Raw genomic sequence first — 17,116 nt, 5'->3', positions numbered from 1 at the left:
GAGCTTTCACCAAAAGACGCCTCACTAAGTGCTCTGAGATAAAGTTTATATCTATAGGAAGTTGAAATAGCATGTGATGGAGTCTACAGTGCTTAAGTCTCAAACATTACATTCAACATATAAAATAATATAGTAAATGAGTTTCTCATTCCAATGTCCTCAATAGTAATAATCATAGAAATAATAGCAGATGATACTTATCAAGCACTTGTTATTTGTCAAGAACCATGATGATTTTTCTTACAGAGATCATCTGATTTAATTTTCTAACAACTCAAGAAATAGACATTATTATAATTCCCAAAATACTGCCACTTTCTTGTTGAGCCTCAGGTCCTACTGTTGATAAGGGGACAACTGAATTGGAATTCTGGCCATTTAATTCTAGAAACAGTGAAAATCTCTGATTCAGGCAGATTTCTTCTTCATTAAATCAGATGTATTATTTTCAAAGATAACATTTCTTTTTCAAAATGTTGCTGTGCACTCTCCTAAACCCAAATCTATTCAGGAAATATATTGATGTGCTTTCAAAGTGCAGTTGAAATTCTAAGTAAAAAGTGTGCAGGGAATCAAAAAAGCTACAAGAGAGAAATTGACCATTTTAAGGTATGCTTTTAACTAACAGAAACCAATCCACAATGTGTGTTTTCATCAATTTCCTGAACAATGTTGCAAAACCTATGAAGATCTGTGTATCTTTCAAGTTGCTTCTTGAGTAAAAGCTGTCTTAAAACAAACTTGCTAATTTATGGAATGAAGAGTCTAAATTAGGAAATATATTAGCTATAAGGAAAAGTAGAGAACTTCAGGTCAGTTATAGGAAAAAATAAAGACTTTCATATGGATATGATGTATATGTATGGCTATCCATATACATAGCTGTTATACCATTTTTAGTAAGATCTTTTTAAGTAAAGAACCTATGTTTTTGAAGTTCTGCTTCAAAAAGGAAGACTCAATTGTTATTGCAGGTATCAATTTGTTCACAAAAAAAGATTAAGATTCTGAAAAGCGGTTTCTGGGGTCCTGCAATCCAATTTCTTCTCATCTGTGCTTAGCAAATGTGTATGCAGTGAAATTACAAAAATATGTTTAATCCAAATCAAATGATCACATGTGCCTTAATTAGCAGAACCTGTGAATTTATGTGAGTTCTAATTCATGCAGTATTTAAAACTCTTTATGTATTGATAATTGACTGCCTTGTGATTGTTCTTTCAAATGTCAAAGCCAGAGCAGGGGAGGTCATAGAAAGAATCCAGAATTATCTGGTCATTATGTGTTTATTTAAATGTTATGCTAAGGGAAATTTTAATGAATACAATAGCAGCAAATTGCATGCTGATGATTCATGCTCCTGTTTAGTGTGGTATTTTCAGGAAACTACAGTTACCTTAGCAACTAGCATATCACATGGGACGGGCTGTAGCATGCAGAATGTCTCCAAGTCAAAATCTTGTCCCTCTGCAAGAAATCATACCAGGAAACAGAAAAGTAAACAAATCTCTTCTCATAATGAATTATGTTTATTGATAAGTAGAAGATAATTTATATTTAAACAAATTTTTCTTTGCTACAATTCTGTCAAAATGGAAATATGCATATTACATGAATAAAAACACATAATGAAACTACATAACTTAAATGTACGAAGTGAATCTTCAATTGAATCAATCTTTACATTCTGTTCACTGTCATAAACCCATACAACTGAATCTTTTTTTTTGGAAGGGGGGGGTGTTATAGTTAAAATACTCTTAAAAATGTAGGTAATAATTTATTATCACTAAACACCAAGAAGTAGGACTTTTATCCTCATGATAGTAACTCCAAAGTTGATAAAATTATCATTTTAACACTATGCCTTTACAAGCCTGAAACGACCAGTTTGAATGTGAAAGATGTAATTAAACTGATTGCTATCTGAATTCTTGAGACCCGAGATTTACTAATTTAAAGACAAATAAGTGCCTTAAAATTTTTAATCCTTTACATGGACATTGCAGAAGAAACAAATGTCCATTACTTGCCTCTCAAGAGCTCCAGTTTTTCAGTAACAAGACAGAAAAATTGCCTGGCTTTGCAGAGTTTATGTTCTTATTGGGAGAGATGCATTTGAAGAAATAAACAGGATAAATTACACTGAGTGGCCAGATTAATATGATCTCTGAATGCACAATAATCTGGTCACTCAATGTATATCTTGTATAATAAAAGACTCATATGCAAATTGTCCCCTTGAGTAGGAGTTCGACCAGCTGGCAGGCCAGCTAACCGTCCATGTCTCCTCCCTTTGGCCAGGCTGGCCGAAGCAACCCATGCTCAAGTTCATGCACAGGGCCTATATATATACTGAGTGGACAGGTTATTATGTATTCAGAGATCATAATAAGCTGGCCACTCAGTGTATAGTGTGGTGACTTCCATGAGAATATGGAACAGACCAACTCTTCCTCAACCTCTTCCTCTTCTCTTCCACTCTGGGACTATTCAATCCTTCACCTGGATGGAACAGATGGGGCAGAGCGAGGAGGGGAGGGGAGTCAGGCAGTGGTATTTATCATCAGAGCCTGTGAAGGGAAAGGACACCTGCTCAGCCAGAAGATTCAAAGAAGAAAAGGGACAGAGGGCAGCAGAAAGCCAGCTTTCTCACTGCTGGAAAGGGAGTTTCAATTTAAAAAATGGGAAAATTAGAAAAATCCTTCCTGTGTGGTGGGATGGACTGGGAAATTTCTACTTGCTAATATATGTGTGGAAAAATATAGAAATAAACACATATGTAGAAATACAGACACCTTATAATATATAACAAAATGTCTAATATGTATATGTGTATTATAGAGAAAATACATAATTATATTATATGCTAAATATATAATTATGTTTTATATTTAATAACATATAAAGTGTATGTTTTATATTTCTTGATAGAAATAGCTAGGGAATATATTATTTGATAATGCATAATATATTATATATTATATGTTATACAATAGTTTATGCTGAGAGAGATCAAGCACCAAACTCCAATTGCAGTGAGCACACATAGAGCCCAGACCTTGTGTTCTAAATATTATTTTTTCACTAAAACAAAACAGACTCCTTGAAAAGTTGGTTGATTCAGAGTTTGAGCAGGGAAGGCACACGATGAGCCCAGAAAGCAAGGAAACCCTGAAATGATGACTGAACTATGTCAAAAGAAAAGAGGAGTAAGCTTGGATAGTCTCCTACTAGTCAAACCAGGGACTATGAGCATCAGAATAAATGACAGCAATAGGTTAAAGCAGGGGTCAGCAAACTCATTAGTCAGCAGATCCAAATATCAATAGTACAATGATTGAAATTTCTTTTGAGAGCCAAATTTTTTAAACTTAAACTTCTTCTAACGTCACTTCTTCAAAATAGACTCGCCCAGGCCATGGTATTTTGTGAAAGAGACACACCCAAGAAGCCAAAGAGCTGCATGTGGCTCACGAGCTGCAGTTTGCCGACCATGAGGTTAAAACATATGGAATAAAGTAGGGAATCATTAGTTTGAACAGATATAAATAACTAACTAAAGAAATGTAAATTTGGCCAAAACCGGTTTGGCTCAGTGGATAGAGCGTCGGCCTATGGACTCAAGGGTCCCAGGTTTGGTTTCCGTCAAGGGCATGTACCTTGGTTGTGGGTACATCCCCAGGAGGGGGTGTGCAAGAGGCAGCTGATCCATGCTTCTCTCTCATCAATTTTTCTAACTCTCTATCCCTCTCTCTCCCTCTCTGTAAAAAATCAATAATATATATATATATATATATATATATATGTAAATTTGACAAGGAAAATTATATTTACAGTTTTAAAGTACCTCCTCACAAAATGCTTGCAAATTACAAAGGAAAACGGGTAACTTTCTACTGGAGAAGCTTGACAGACACCACCGTAATCAAGTGATCAAAGAGAACATCACTGACAAAGGGCATAATCAACCTCATGTGCCACCTGGGAGGGAGCAAGGAGAGGGACACAGCATAATTTCTGTGATGCTTTTGCCAGTGATTCACAGCTCAATCTAATCATAAGGAAAGATCAGGTGAATCCAAATGGAAGGACGTCCTCCAGAATAACTGGCCTGTAATGAGGTCATAAAAGTCAAGAGAAGACCGAGGAACTCTTCCAGATGGAAGCGCCTGAGAACAACTGAATGCAATGCGTGATTTTGAACTGGATGCTTCTGTTGTAAAGGATATTATTGGTGCAATGTAAACACAGCTAAAGGCTTACATAGCAGAGTGTAGTGATGTTAATTTCCGTTGTGTTCCTTGCATTGCAGCGATACACAACGGAATGCCCATGTTTGTATCAAATAGTCCCTAACGTGGCAGAGTGACTGGGGCACCAGGTCAGCGGCATCTTCCTACCAAGTCAGTCAGGCTGATGCTCAACCAGAAGCCAGGCTTATGACTGAAGCCTCTCCTGCCTCTGAGGCAGCGCTAAGGATGTCTGACTGCCAGCTTAGACCCACTTCTTGTTAGTCATCCCCCAAGGGTTCCCAGACTACAAGAGGGTGCAGGCTGAGCTGAGGGACCGCACTCCCCCTGAGCCAGTGCACGATTCTCGTGCACGGGGCCTCCAGTTTCAAAATAATGACTATGCATAATGGTAACATGGTAGATGGTGGCTGCACATGAGCAACTCTTCTAAATTTGCATTGTCGGGAAAATATTCTCGGAAGAGGTAGTGTTTAATGCTGAGAGCTGAAACGTAGGAGCTAGGCATTCAAAGATCTGGCAGAAGAGCCTTCCAGGCACAGGGAACAGCTGGTGCCGGGGCCCTTGGGGCATGAAGGAGTTCAGTGAGTTCCAAAAATAAAGAAAAGGAGTGTCCAGCAGAGCAGGGCCTGGTGAATAAGAGAGAAGTGATGAAAGGTGCTTAGACAGCCTCATGGGTGATGATAAAAAGTTTGGAACTTGACTTACGGTGCCAAGGAAAATCATTGAAGGACTTTAGCAAGAATGGACCACAAACTCATTCATATATTTAAAAACTACTCTGCAGAGAAGGGTGACAAGAGTGAATGTAACTAAATAAATTGAAGGGCTGTTTGTTTTAGAAGTAAAAAAAAGTAAAAAATGGAGAAAGGCATTATATATTTTGGAAGTAAAAGGAATGTGATTTATCACGATCACTATGGAATGAAGATATTGAAGAAAAGATAAAAATAAAGGGTAGATAGAGCAGCTAGTCCTTATTTAGAGCTTACTTATTTAGTGATTAGTGGCAGGCAGCCTCTAATCACATCACCTAAATGTATTTGCTCATTTAACCCTCATAACTTTCCTGGGAGACAAGTAATGTTGTTAGCCCCACTTAAAGAGTCTGAGGCAGGAAGAGGTTAAATTATAAGATTGAAGTCACATGGACAGTAGGTGGCAGAGCTAGGAATTGATCCGTAAGGACATACTTAAATATACAGTGTAGTTTTTCTTTCTAAATCAACTTTTTGCAATGTAACTTACATATACTTTAATATACCACCTGTCAGTGAATAAATATAGTTCAATGAATTTTTTTTTTTACAAATGTCTGACTATGTAGCTACCATCAAAACAGAGGTACAGAATATTGCCATTGCTTTAGAGTTTCCCTTGTGATGTTTCAAAATTCATTTCCCCACCCCCACGCCTGATCCCCCAGCTCCAGGCAAACATGAATCTGTAGTCTTTCAGGCTCATTTAGTTTTGCCTGTTCTAGACTTTTCTTTAAAGGTATGTACTTCCTGTGTCTGGTATCTTATACTTCGTTTAAATGTTTTGCAAGGTCCCACAATCCAAAGTTTGTTTCTTTTCATTGTGGAGTTCTATTACATCATAGAGATAGAACACAATTTGCAATCCATTCACTCTTTGATGGACATTTTTTTATCCAGTGTTTGGCTATTTTGAATAAAGCTATAAAAAAATTTGTGACCAAAACTTTTTATAACACTTTTTTTCTTTCATTTTTTTTTTTTTTTAATAAACAACCTAGGAGTGGCATTGCTAGGTCATATGTGTGTGTTTTGTAAAAGGAACTGATAAACCAGTTTTCCAGAGTGGTTGTGTCATTAGATATTTCCCTTAATTATGTATAAGAATTCCACTTGCTCCCCATCTTTGACTGAAGTTATGGGTTTGGGGGGAGGAAAAATACAGAGGTAAAGTGGCTTTTTTATCACATCATATCAAGGGAACATAGTAATCTACCACCATTGCTGTTGACCTTGATTGCCTATTTGAGATGATGTTTGTGAGGTCTCACCATCATAGAGCTACTCTTTCTCTCCTTACCACACTGAGTTCTTTGGAAGGGAGTGACTCTACACAGTCCACGGTTAGGGAATGGGGAGTTACACTTCACCTCCTTGAGGGCAGACTGTCTACATAAATTTCAATGATCTTCTTTTATTTAAGGTTTTGTGTGTCTCAGTTTCAACCATCCTTGTGCAAGTGTAGTCTTAAAAATGTTGAACGAAAAAAAATCCAGAAATAAACTATTCGTAAGGCTTCAATTGCATGCAGTGCTGTGTAGTATGATGAAATCTCGTGCCAGACAGGAGTGAATCATCCCTTTGTTCTGCGTATCCAAGCTGTATATGCTCATTAGTCACTTAGTAGCCTGCTAAGTTATCAGATTCACTATGGTGATGTCGCAGAGGTGTGCTCAAGTTACCATTCTTTTACCTAATAATGGCCCAAAGCCACTGACGTAACTTCTATTACTGTATATTGCTATTTTTGTTCTCTTATTAGGTATTGTTGTCAATCTCTTATTGTTACTAATTTACAAATTATACTTTACCATAGTATGTAAGTATAGAGGAAAAAAACCACAGTAAATATAGGGTTTATTACTATCCATGTTTCCAGGCATTCAATGAGCGTCTTGGAATGTATCTCCAAGGATAATGGATGACTGCTATATTTGGAATTGTTATACGACAAAGATTTGTCTCTTATCCCTCATTATTTATTCATTCAATTATTTATTTATGTTAGTATGACCTCAGGAATATTTATTTCACACTTTCAGTTATAATGCAGTACTACTTCATTTATTTTGTTGCTCAAATAATTCCAGCTTTGGCTATTGGAAGTTCTTCCTGTCTGCTCCTACGTCACCTTGACAAATACTCATTGATGTAAGATTGCTTTTGTGTGTGTGTGTGTGTGTGTGTGTGTGTGTGTGTGGTTTTCTTTTAGAACTTCTTACTTTTTAAAATTATAAATTTTTCAGGTTCAACTAGTATAATCCCTGCCCCAGTTTAAGAACTGATTATTTGCCATCACCGGTTCAGCTCAGTGGATAGACTATTGGCTTGCAGTCTGAAGGGTCCCAGGTTTAATTCCGGTCAAGAGCATGTACCTTGGTTGTGGGCACATCCCCAGTAGAGGGGTTGCAGGAGGCAGCTGATTGATGTCTCTCTCTCATCGATGTTTCTAACTCTCTATCCTTCTCCCTTCCTCTCTGCAAAAAATCAATAAAATATATTTTTAAAAAAGAACTGGTTATTTATCCAAGGAACACAGGGTCATTTTATTAAAAAATGGTGTTAAAAACAAAATTTGGATGCTAGATGTGCTCTGTCCTTTTCCAACATTGCCTTGGGTTTTTTAGAGGATTTGCATTTCTATAGACAAACCCACTTACATTTTAATTGGGACCATACTGACATCCTCCTAGGTTTTAGATTGAATACAATGATTGCATCCTTTTCTGAAATTGGAAAATCTGAAAGACAATTAGACAGGGATGGGAATAAAAAATTCTATTTTTAGCACTTTAGATTTAACATCCAAATATTCTAGTGTAGCTTCCATTCACTCTCCCAGCTTTCAGGACCAGAAAACTTTAGTGTTTGTTGTGAGATAACAGGTGCAACATGGGCATAAATTAATCAATTAATTATAGAGTGCCTTAAATTTTTGACTGCCAACATCCAAATTCATTAGTTTATTCATGACTGATTTACATACTTCCTGATGTGAAGGATTATAAATTTATAACTGCTGCTATTTCTCTGTGACTGGAGAGAGTCTAAGAAGAGAGGAAAGAATCTAACATTTTCTAAGTAGTACTTATCATCCTTCAGATATTATTCAATTTTTTTGCATACTATATATATGTAACAAGACTCCAGAAATGACTATTATTCTTCAAGTGATAAATGTGGAGATTAAAGTCTGAGAGATTAGTTAATTTTTCAAATTCACATAGTAGGAGAGATGGTGCTGAGCTCCAATGTAGGATTAGGTTGCCTGAAAGAATATTGCAGAGGATATACACTAAAAATTTTATTTATTGTTTTAGCTGAAATAACTAGGCATTCTGTGTTTTTATTTGCTAAATGTTGCAACCTTAATCCAGGAGCATTTGGCCTCAAAAGCTGTGTTTCTGCTGATTCACAATGCAAACACAGTACATCAGGAGACACATGAGAATCTATTATAGAAAATATTTTTCCATATTCTGTATTTTTACTTATTTAGATGTATATATGAGAGTGGTCTATTGTCTACACTGAAAAAAGCATAATATAGGACTGAAGATAGAAAAACATGTTTTATTTTTTATTTATTTGGGGTTTTTCTTGATAGTCAGCTACATGCGATTTTAATAAGATTAACCTTTTGCTTCAATCAACTGTCATCAAATTGGAATTTTTTCTAACCCAATAATTCCATTATACATTTAAAGTGTTTTAAAGCACTTAAAAATACAATCTAAACTATCTAAAGAAAAAGACACAATGTTGTATCACATTTGATGCCCTCAATCTCTAATTTAAAATACCAGAGAAGTAAGACTACTGATGGGACAGCAGCTGCTCAGTACACTAGAATAAATAATTGGTACCCTCTCAGGGTAAATTTAACTTTTTTATCCAGAGCTTCAAGTTTTTATAAAAATGACTCTTTCTGTTTTAGCCTCAGAATCTTTAAAATTATTATTTTTACTTCACCATATCTCCTGATTTTTATTTCAATATACTAATATGTGCATTTCTAGTTCCTACATTAAGTTTATGTCCTACACATTTGTAAATAGGAGAAACAATGTAAGTTCTTAAAAATCACATAAACAGTTTTGTAACCTTGGAGTATGAATGTAACTTTCTAAATAAAATATCAAATAAAAAAAAACTATAAAGAAGATAGATAGTTTTACCATGTAAAAGTGTAGAACTTTAGTATAGTTAAAAACAAAGTGTAAAAATTGTCTAAAGCCAGATTGGTAAAAAATAATTTGCATATATAGCCAGTAGTTCATCAACTAATTTATTCAAACTATTTTTGACTAATTTATTCTTAGTTATATATTTCTAAAACATTTGTCATTGTTTACATTGTTAATTTTGCCAATATATTTAGCATTTTCTGTTCTTTTTATTGTTGTTTACATTTTAATCATTCTATCAGGACTCACATTTCTTGTTTTTGAGATACATCCTTTATTAACTACTACTTTAGTTGGAGTCATGGATGGTACATCGTCTCCTTCTTTCTATATCTGTGTATTATTCTAACCCTTGAACAATAGCTGCAAAATTTTCAACATTCAAGTTAATTATTCCTTCAAATGAATTCAGTCTTTTCCCTCTGATATCCTTTGATACTTTTCTGTAGCCTTAATGTTCTGCAGTTTCACTATATGTATCTAGATATATTATAGATATATATATGTGTATATCCTGACCAAATTTTGTTTTTTAACTTAAATTACAGAAAATGAAAATAATATGATACCTTATATCTATATATTAATATGCAAGTATTGAAACAATAAAATGAAGAGATCAGAATCTATAGACCTTAAATGGGCCTAAATTTAGAAGTCATGTTATTTTTTTATTTTTTAAAATATATTTTATTGATTCTTTACAGAGAGGAAAGGAGAGGGATAGAGAGTTAGAAACATAGATCAGCTGCTCCCTGCACACCCCCTACTGGATATGTGCCAGCAACCAAGGTACATGCCATTGACCAGAATCGAACCTGGGACCTTTCAGTCCACAGGCCAACACTCTATCCACTGAATCAAACAGGTTTTGGCTAGAAGTCATGTCATTTTTAATTGAAGTTCAAGATTCTGCAGGAGCAACCATATGCAGAAGTAGATGTAGGGTAACCAGCATATAGCAGAGAGGGTGGGGCTTAGAAAGGCATCTTTTAGGTTTCTTGACTTGGACTTTGGACTTTTAAAGGACTCATCTTAGAGGGAAATTATCATTTCAGTAGCAGCAGCTCAGACAGAGGAGCAGTGGCCTGGGGCACATTTGGAGACTGTTTCAGAGCTAGAGAATGTAGCTGAGCCAGAAAGAGAACTCACTGCAAGCAATATGGAATTTTCTGCCTGCTGAAAAAATTATGGGAAAGACAACATTATTTCATGTTTCCACCTCTACCTCTCTCCTTTTATTTTTAATAATTTTTATTGATTTCAGAGAGGAAAGAAGAGGGAGAGATAGAAACATCAATGATGAGAGAGATGCATTGATTGGCCACCTCCTGCACACCACACACCAGAGATCGAACCCACACCCTGGGCATGTGCCCTGACCTGGAATCAAACCATGACTTCCTAGTTCATAGGTCAATGATCAACTGAGCCATACCATCCAGGCCCTCTCTCCTTAAATGAGGTGTCGGAGGGACGGAGAAATCACAATAACTTGGGTGAGGTGGGGACAGGGTGGGAGCTCTGAGCTGGGATTGTGCTGCTGCCTTTCATCAGAGATAGATGCTGACTTCCTCCATCCCAGGTGTTGAAAACTTGGCCAACTTTTATGCTGTTTGAGGGGAAACTTTGCTTACAGTTTTGGCTACGCTGTCTAATGGTCATGGTGGTGGTCAAGGGCAAGTAGGATGGGACTAAGAAGCTCTGGAGAAAGGGTAATAACCTTTATTTCAGAAAGGTGAGGATTTGTGTAATGCCAGGTTTACCCACATGAACTTGAAGAGATGAGAGTAATAAAGTCTGAGAAGATATCCTTCTGAAAGGGAAACTATACACATACGCTAAATGTCCTTTGTATGGATGCCACATTTTCTAAGGGGAGAGTATAACAGGAATATTATTTTAATTTACTACCCATTTACCATTAGTCAAACCTAGTTCTTGGTCTTCTTCAGCTCCATATAAAAAGCCAGGCTTAGGTGATTCTATCACAGTTGTTTTTATAAGCTATCGAGTAGGGAGAAATGAGGATGTCATGTAAATTAAGTTTCCCAAAAACAAGAAGGACGAAAGTGCTGATGTTTGGAGTAGGAGATAATGGAGAAGGGTGGAATAGGAGGGAAAGAAAGGGCTGGAGGAGAGACAAAGAGACACAAAGTCAGATCTCAATATCTATTTCTCCAAAACACAGCTGAGGAAGATATCCAAAGCTGAGTTGCTTGGGTCATATTGTCTTTGGAATTTTGGGATAGCATTGCCTCCAGACTGCTCTGGACTAGAGCAATGTAACAAAAATTGTGAGATTTTAGGTTCAGAGAGGGCCTGAATTTGGGATCCAGTTTCTCATGGAGATGTGGGGTTTGCGGGAGATTCCACAGTTGCCACATGCTCATGCAAAGTGAAGTGAAAGTGTCAAGAGGACCAGGGACCAGAAGAAGCAAATCCAGACCAGTAACTGGCAAGAGCTGGGACCTTGTGTGGGAATCAAATGTAAAGTTCATAGGCATTAATAGTAGATGTCAGCTTCTTGGAGACCAGAGAAGGGAGATGCTACGGATGGCTGTAAGAAGAAAGGTTGCATTAACCAGGTATGTCTGACATTAAAAAAAAAAAAATTATATATATATATATATATATATATATATATATATATATATATATATATATATATATTTTTTTTTTTTTTTTTTTTTACAGAAAGAAAAGGAGCGGGAAAGAGAGTTAGAAACATTCATCAGCTACCTTCTGCACACCTCCCACTGGGGATGTGCCCACAACCAAGGTACATGCCCTTGACCAGAATCGAACCTGGGACCTTTTAGTCTGAAAGCCGATGCTCTATCCACTGAGCCAAACTGGTCAGGGCAGTATGTCTGACATTTTGACATCTGAATCCTTGTTGATCCTGCCCCTCCTGGGACTTGTCAGTGTGTGGAGATCTTTAAAGAACTCCCGTGGCTTGCACGTGCTTCTCTCACATGCAAACCAAGCAGGATGAAACCTATCCCAACAATCACCTCCTTCATTAAGCTCTTACCCTCCAGGCCACTAGTCACCTGTCCTAATAGCTCCAGGACCAGGAATCAGACTACTAAGGACAGCCCCCACACCCAGAGCCTGCTGACATTCATTCTAGCCTGTCCTAACCCCCATACCCTGGATTGTTTATTCCTTCCCTGCGGAAATCACAGTAAAGCCCCTTGCCTACCTTTGTTTCTCCTTCCTGACTGAGCCTGGTGCTCACCCATGTGGCTCCCTGTGTGAAATGATGCCTCCTCTTGGAAACAGTGAGTACCAAAATTATATTTTCAATGACAGCTGTCACCTGATCTGTTGGCTTCACCATTCCTGAGAAATAATAAAACTTATTCAAAAGAGGCCAATGCCCAGAAACCTGTGGAACAAGATAGCACATCCAAAGGTCAGCTTGCAGCAGAGCCCATCTCTTAAGGTCCATCATCTTCCTTCAGTATCCTGGAAAAATGTGGGGAAGGAGCAGGAGCAAGGGAGACTCTTGGACAGGGGATAAGTTATCTGATTTTTTAACTGAAATAATATTTACCTAAAAATGACCCCTTAAGCCAGAAGAAATGTAATTGGAAATTGTGTATCTTCTCCTGACTCACAATAAACTTGCATTGGCCAATTGGTGAACATATGAGTTCAAGAGAAAGGAAAAGTAAATTAAAGAAAATTATGATATTCTTTCATATTTGAATTGAATTTTTTTTGCCCTAATTTAAGATTTCAGTCTTTAATAATTTTTAAGGAAATAAATTCAGTTCATTGGGGCTTATTTGTAATGATAAAGTAATACATATTTATTGCAGATAATTTGGATATTTGTAATTCAACTGAAAGAGAAACATTTTATTTGTTCTCCCATAATTTTCGGAATGTATATCTCCATATATTGATTTAGTGAGCACATGATGTGCATATTAACTCAAACATGTTTTTCATTAAATAATATTTAATTCATTAAACTATTTAAGATCATTAAGAGATCCTACTAGCCACTACTTAATTAATTTAACCAATCCCGTTATTTATTTAGATTATTTCTACAGTTTTCTACTCTAAATAATACTCTGATAAACTTCTAAGTACATTAAACTTTCTGTGCATCTTTATTATTTCTAACTAGAACAATTAATATAAATAAATCAACAGTTCTATTTTCAAGACCTGTAGGTCTCATGCACATTTTTATGGCTTTTAATTTATGTTACCAAATTTTCTTTAGCTGTACCAATTACACACCTACATTTTGTTTTTTAAGTTTTTATAAAATATTTACGAATGGAAAAAAATTGCACCCTGTATTTTAGAATCTCTTTTCCTTGATAACCAATAAAAATTAGGAATAAAAATTTCTCCTCTCTCTAGGTTAACCTTTTATTTAAATGATTTATTTACATAGTTTATTACTTTTCTCAGGATACATATTTCTTGCCTATTGATTTCTAAAAGTTCCCTCTGTTGTAAGAATTATTAACCTTATTGTCACCAATGTCACAGATTTTTCTCCTGTCTTGGCATTACCTTCTAATTTTGTTTTCAGAAGCTTTCTTTCATTCTTATAAACAACCATTCTGTGCACATGAATTTAACGTTGAAATACTGAGATGGGTTTATTTCCAATACATTTCTCTTTAATTTGCAACAGTTCAAGAACATTGACAATATGCCCTTCCTGGCAGGGCATAATGGTTGTAATAAATTAAGAAAACAAGTTTAAACAAATATGCGCTTACTCAAATGCTGCCTACCAGCAGCTCTGTTCTCCCAGCTCAGGGGGACTTTGGTTGAGCTTCAGGGAATCTCAATGCCCAAAAACAGTGGTCGGCAAACTCATTAGTCTACAGAGCCAAATATTAACAGTACAACGACTGAAATTTCTTTTGAGAGCCAACTTTTTTAAACTTAAAGTTCTTCTAACGCCACTTCAGAATAGACTTGCCAAGGCCATGATATTTTGTGGAAGAGCCACACTCAAGGGGCCAAAGAGCTGCATGTGGCTCGCGAGTTGGTTTGCTGACCACTGCCCTAAAACTTCCTTGTCCTGAGACAACAGTGAGTATAGTAATAACTGACAATGTCCATGGTTTTATAATTCTTTCACATTCTTCACAGGTAGGCTCTTGTTTAACTGTATAAGCTTGCTAATGTAACTTCATAATACAGATGAAGAATCAAGCTTTCTGACTTGCCCAGTGACATTTGGGTAGTGAGTGGAAAGGCATGGCTAGTAAACACATATGGATCTTTCCTCACCTGGAATTCCAGGCCTTTTTTTTTTTTTTTTTTTTTTTTTTTTTTTACAGGACTATTTCATCAATGAGAAAAGATTATAAAAACATATATCTCAGCTTGAGAAAAGTGGTGAGAAGTAAAAATATTATGTCTGGGACAACATGTGAAAAGTAAAGTTTGAACACAGATTATGTTTCTATAAATTAAATCTTATTGTCAATAACTATGCTTGAACTTAAAAGTAACCTGAAAAATAAAATGTGGAATCTTGCCTTTCTCATTCTAGAATCCAAGCCCTATGGAGGGTCCAAGTTTATGATTCAGTAGAATACCCTTGGACAAGAATGAGGGAGTCATTAGTGTGTTGTATGCTCATCTGTGTAAGTGAAGGCTCTGGAACATAATAAAATCAATGGGCTAAACTATATGGTTGTTATATATTTGTCTTATTCCAGAATGAGGGAAGACCTCTGAATGGTCACCTCTTCTCCCACCACACACTCAATTCTATTCTACTTTTTAATTCCATCTTAATTTTCTACATAAAACATCTCTTCTCACATAGTATATATTTTTGTATTACTTATCCTTTATGTCCAGATACTAAAATAAAGGTTCCATGAGAGTTACAGCTTTGTTTTAATCATTACCTTACAGTCAGCCCCTAAGGTAGTACCTCTAGCACAGTGGGCATCAAATACATATTTGTGGCAGACATAATAGGTAAGGACAGAGATGCTGGATTTTCAGGTAGATTACAAGATGCCTCATGTCTTCCCTTAAGTCCATACCAGGACATCTGGAATACAGTCCCCTGCACAACCTCCTCCATTCCTGGCCATCTTCAAGGTACTCCAATGTTTTATCTGATTTGGCAATTTTCTTGAAAACTAACATTTAAATGATGATACACTGATGTGACTATAAAGCACAGCTAAGTTTGTTAAGTTACAAAATACATTTTCTTTTACTGTTATTCTAAAAGTATGTTTTGACTCTAAAAAAATAATGTGATACTTTGAACAGACACACTCAAATTTATTCACCCATATCACATAGGATGCAGTTCCTTTTGAGCATTTGAGACCCCAAATGACAGTGACAGAAGAGATATACCTATTTTCTCTTACATAAAAGCCCTAAGGCAAACAGTGTAAGACTTGTACAGGGCTCAATTTCATAAAAAATTTAAGTGCATGGATTTTAACTTGTTATTCTTTTTTTTTAATTAATTTATTTTTTAAACATATTTTAATGATTTTTTTTGCCCCCCTCCCTCCCTCCCCCATATCCCCTCCCTCCCCATAGTTTTATGTCCATTGGTTGTACTTATATGCATGTATACAAGTCCTTCGGTTGATCTATTATCTCCCCCAGATCCTCCTCCCCTCCCTGCTGTAATTTGACAATCTGCTTGTTGCTTTACTGTCTCTATATCTATCTTTTGGTTCATCAGTTTATAATGCTCTTTATTATCCACAAATGAGTGAGGTCATGTGGTGTTTCTCTTTCATTGATTGGCTTATTTCACTCAGCATGATGTTCTCCAATTCCATCCAGGTTGCTGCAAATGATGAGAATTCCTTCTTCTTTATGTTATTCTTATTGTTATATGTCCTTCAATCCCAAAGTCATATCCTAGACCAAAAATAGCAGCTTTAGCCTTACTGGTCTGGCTCAGTGGATAGAGCATCAGTCCACAGACTGAAGCATTTTGGGCTCCATTTCAGTCAAGGGCATGTACCTTGATTGCAGGCTCAATCCTCGATTTTGGTTAAGGAGTGTGTGGGAGGCTACCAATTGATGTGTCTCTCTCACATTGATGTTTCTCTCTATCTCTCCCCATCTCCATTGCCCTCTGCCCTCCCACTCTATCTAAAAATCAATGGAAAAATATCCTTGGGTGAGGATTAATAACAACAAATAGCAGCTTAGTTCCAGCAATTGTGTCACATTCCAACCTGTAGGAAGGTAAAAGAGACAAAAAACTGGCAATAGATATATGACAATTCCTATGACACTTCTGCTTATATTTTATTGGTCAAATCTAAGTGATAGGGCCCTTACTGGTTTGGCTTGGTAGATAAAGCATTGGCCAGCAGACAGAAGGGTCCCAGGTTTCATTCCATCAAGGGCATGTACCTTGGTTGCACGCATTATCCTCTGTAGGGGGCGGCGTGCAGGAGGCAGCTGATTAGTTTTTTCATTGATGTTTCTGATTCTACCTCTCATTTTCTCTCTGTAAAAAATCAATAAAATATATTGATTGGGGGGGGAAAAACCCTAAGTAATATGGCTTCATCTTGCTTGAAGGGAGGCAGAAAAATGTAGTTTTATACAGCTAAAAAATTGGTGACTTTCCTACTACATAAGAAGGAAGAATGGATATAAAAGAAAACTAATAGTTTTTTTTATAAGGCATCCAATTGATGTTTTTCTATTCAAATATTTATACCTGGAAACTAAATACTTATTCCAACAATGCTGTCATTGCTACTATTTTGATCTGTCTTCAGAGACTACACTTGAGGATATATATATATAGCATTTAATCTTGAAAAATAAATTTGATATTTTGAAACCTAAAAAGTCATCTCAGATGAAGTTTTATGGGTGAGATATATGACAAAATTATTAATGTATTTTAGGACAAAAAGTTAGG

This window comes from Pipistrellus kuhlii, unplaced genomic scaffold (genome assembly GCF_014108245.1).
Source record: "Pipistrellus kuhlii isolate mPipKuh1 unplaced genomic scaffold, mPipKuh1.p scaffold_m20_p_2, whole genome shotgun sequence".
NCBI classification, from domain to species: Eukaryota; Metazoa; Chordata; class Mammalia; order Chiroptera; family Vespertilionidae; genus Pipistrellus; species Pipistrellus kuhlii.
Note: the sequence above shows the minus strand (reverse complement) of the source record.